The sequence below is a fragment of the Bidens hawaiensis genome, unplaced genomic scaffold (assembly GCF_021521415.1).
Source record: "Bidens hawaiensis isolate Kalapana, Puna unplaced genomic scaffold, B.hawaiensis_p1.1 tig00025498_1, whole genome shotgun sequence".
Lineage (NCBI taxonomy): Eukaryota > Viridiplantae > Streptophyta > Magnoliopsida > Asterales > Asteraceae > Bidens > Bidens hawaiensis.
The window spans coordinates 259,070-263,459 of NW_027494074.1; positions in this window are offsets into that span (position 1 = coordinate 259,070).

A 4,390-nucleotide genomic window follows, 5' to 3' on the forward strand; every position below is an offset into this window, starting at 1 on the left:
GCCACTCGAATTTGGTGGTACCCCGAATGTAAATCAATTTTAGAGAAGATAGTGGCACCGTGTAACTCGTCCAGAAGCTCGTCAATTGTGGGAATTGGAAAGCGATCTCGAATTGTTACCGCATTTAAGGCGTGATAATCGACACAGAAACGCCATGAACCGTCTTTCTTCTTGACAAGGAGAACAGGTGAAGAAAATGGGCTTTGACTGGGTCGTATGATACCCGAAGAGAGCATGTCTTTAATTAATTGGGTCATGACGTCTTTTTCGTAGTGGGGGTAGCGGTAGGGTCTAACGTTAACGGTTTGGTTTGGTTTGGTTTGGTGAGGTAAGGTTAATGTGGTGATCATGGGGTCGGGTCGGTGGAAGGGAAGTTGGTTCGGTGAAGATTGGTTGAAATAGGTCGAGCAAAGTTATAAGTCGTGGGTCGGTTGGGTGTGGAGTAGGGTAACTGGGGTTCGGTTGTGGTTGCATGGTTAAGGAATGAAGTGAAGCAATGGAGCCTTGGCGTAGGAGGGTGTTAAGGAAATGGTGGAAATAGGTCGGTTTAAAGGTTCACCCACCAAAGTACAGGTTTTACCCTGATGTTGGAAAGACATTTGTGGTATGGAGAAGTCTGCATTAATAGCTCCTAGGGATCCTAAGACTACATCAGCCCCTTCGATAGGCAAGACGTAAAAGGGAAGGTTAAAGTTGGATTTTTGGATGGATAGGGAAACGTCAGGGCAAAAGTGTTTGCAAGTGATGTTCTGACCGTTACCAACCATCACATTAAAGGGTTGCAAGGGACAAGTGGGTATGGCGAGTTGGGTGGCAAGACGGGGTTGTAGGATATTATGAGTGCTACCACAATCCACAAGAACGGTGACGTGTTTGGTGCGGATATAGCCGGTGACACACAAGGTTTGCATGGAGGTAAGGCCACTAAAGGCAGCGGCTGAAAGTGCAAAAAATTGGGGTGTCATCGTGGTGTCAGGCGGTGTGGGTGGATCATTGGCCAAGGTAGTGTGTTCATCGTTATCAACGATTAACAAAAATTGAGGTGGATTGCATTTATGGCCAGGAAAGAAACGCTCTGGGCAACGGAAGAACAAGCCTTCCTTCCGACGTTGTTGAATGGCTTCCGGAGATAATTTGGAGAATGGCAATGGTTTTGGGGGGATGGGTAATAATGGGGTGGTGGTGGTGGTGGGTTATCGGAACTGGTGGGGGACGGCTTAGCCGATGAAGATGTAGGAAAAGTGGACGGAAGTTGGGGTGGGTTGCGAGGGTTATAGGGGTATCTAGGTTTTGATTGCTGGGCCAATTTGTCCTCGATAACTCTTGCTAAACCATAGGCCTCATGAAGGTTAGTGGGCCGATGTAGGGCCATCTCGGTTTGGATCTCAGGTTTGAGCCCAGAAATGAAACAGTTTTTAAGGTTGGTTTGTGACAAACCTGTGATGCGGTTGCTGATACGCTCGAACTCGGTTTGGTACGCGGTAACGGATGAGGATTGGCGTAATTTAAAAAGGACAGCCTCATGATTTTCATAAGCAGATGGACCGAAGCGGAGTTCCACTTCGTTTTTGAAAGTGGTCCAGGTGCCCAAAAGACCAAGGCGTTCGAGATTTTGGTACCAAGATAGTGCGTCACCGACGAAATGGAAAGCCGTTAATTCAACACGATCTGGATGGGGAATTTGGTAGTAATTAAAATAATTATCTGCCTGGAAAATCCACCCGAGTGGATTGGTACCATCGAATAAGGGCAGATTGATTTTGGGTGGTTTTGGGGTATTGGGACGATTGGAAGAGGATGGTGATTCGGTGTTGTTAGGGGTGCGAGGGTGTTGCTGGTCGGTGGAGAGGTGGTCGGACAATTGAGAGATCTGTTGTACGAGGTTGGTGGTAGTTTCGATTAGGGCGGTGAGTTGGGTGTTAGTGGCGGTCGAAGATGAAGTGGTGGTGGCGATTAGCTGGGAGAGCTGATCGGAGACAGACGGTGGTAAGTCGTCCAGTGGTTCTCGTCGTGGTGGCATGGTGGGAAAGGTTGGTTCGGGAATGAAAGCACCAGTTGATAGCAATCCGTAAGTGGATCAAACTCAAAGAAATATTAGAGAATGAGAGATAGTCTTGGGGCAAATTTTCTAATATATTTCTCAATGCAATACAGGAAATAAATATGCATGGAATTAGGGTTCATCACCCATCATCCTTATTTTATGGAGAACATGCAACACAGACCACTAACCACTAACCTACTTGCATAAAGTAAGCAACAAGTAAATGAAGTGAACGTGCAACAAGTAAACGTGGGTTCATTCCAGAAGACGGGCTGGAATCTTGGCGATACGGGTGGGCCGGATAGGAGCAGCTGGGCCTGGGTCATCGGTTGTGGCCTGAGGTGTATCAGGTTCACGTTACCACACTATGGGATATGTTACTAACACCATAATTCTCGTTAACAGCACGAAAGTGTTTATATGTAAAATAAAGAGAAATGTTCTGGTTACCAACATAACGGGATATGTCACCAACACCATAATTCTCATTTACAATAAGAAAGTGCTTATATGTAAAATAAATATAAATGTTCTCGTTACAAACACCAAAATTCTCGTTAATAGTCTCATATAAAAGGCCATTTTGAATACAAAAAATAAATAAATAAAATAAGCCAATTATAAACTCGCGTAAAACGAACAAGATGAGTTAACAAATCATATAACGTAAAGAATAAAATAAATTACAAGAATATCTAATGAATGTAGTTCGGCCATGGTTATTCGAAACTAAAAATAAAAACTATATTCAATAGTACTAGGAAGAAAACAATTGTGAATTAACTTTTCTAAATTAACTTAGAAATTAGTCCAAAATTCTGATTTGATGTTGGAAGATCAATTTTAAAAGAATAAAATATGGATCACATAATTGCAATTAATTAAAATTGAAACCGGTTACATAAATTTAGGATTTGCCTTAATCAATACTAAAACAAAATATAAAATTGCCTCTTCTTGGTTTATTATTAATTTTCCATGTGTCAATACATCATTGGTACCTACTCTTCTCACCAAGCCAAGCATTTGTATTTGATCCTTCCTCTATAAGATAAGCTTTAAATAGATTATTCATTCAATGTTTTATTCAAAAATGATCATAAACGAACATAACCAAGCATAAATGAATCAAAATAGGTCCAAGTATATTACAAACTTTCTTATAATAAATTCAATTAAAATCCAAAAAAAATATATTCACAATATTAAAAAAAACAAATGTAAAAATAAAAAAAAACAAAAAAAACCCTCGTAATCCAAAAAAATATATTCACAATATTAGGAACTCAGCTTTGTACAAACATGCATTCTGGAAGAAGATATTGAAGTTCTTGGCCACTATTGCCCATTGCTTAAAACACTCGAAGTGAACAACATCCATTTTAGATCCTGTAGCGTAGATGATGAGGTAGCCTTAGCAATTGGGAAAAATATACCTCGGTTAACTCATATTGCACTCATTGATAGCACAATGACAAACATGTGTTGCATGCGATTCTAGATGATTGTTGTCACCTTCAGTCACTTGACTTACATGGGAGAATGTGTCTTGATCTAAGCGGTCACTTAGGAAAAAGATGTTCACAACAAATTAAGAATCTCAAACTTCCCAATGATGAATATTGACTATGTGTCACACCTCGACTTAGGGCTTGGGCATGACACCCGTTAGTTGGAATCTGTTTTGAAAATATATCAGAGTTGCGGTTTTGTTTTAGCGGAAGTCTTTTTGAAAATAAAATATCATGTAAAATGTCGGGTTAGAATTCCCGTTGAATATTGTTTGATAAAATATGAGCGGAAGTCTTTTAAATAAAATATTATTATATTGAAAACTCGAGATTTGAATACCCATTTGATAATTCAAATATCTGTTGTTTGAAAATATGGTTCTTTATAATATTCGGAATAAAATATCTGAACCATCAGATAACGTCTAATGACTATATCTCCAATCTTCTAATCTGTCTTGTTTGTCTATAATAACCTTTACTACTCCCTGAAAAGTGGGGAAAAATACGTTAGCACACAGCCAGTGAATGATGCTGACTCTGTTGTAAATCTTTTCAATATCATTGTGAAATCAACAATAATACCTTTTGTAGGTCCCAACGTGGGTGGATCTAACAATAGTCTTGGATCAGCCGAGCTTAGTGCTAGCGGAAATCACACTAAGCCACCTAAGCGGTCTCGGATGTTGAGATGTTATTTTCTATTAGTTTAAGAGAAGAAGAGAGAGAGAGCCGAGAGAAAGAGAGAGTTATAACAAAAGGTTTTTCTCTTTGAATATCAACAACTATAATTACATGCACTAGCAACTCCTTTACTTCTCATGGCATGCTTCCT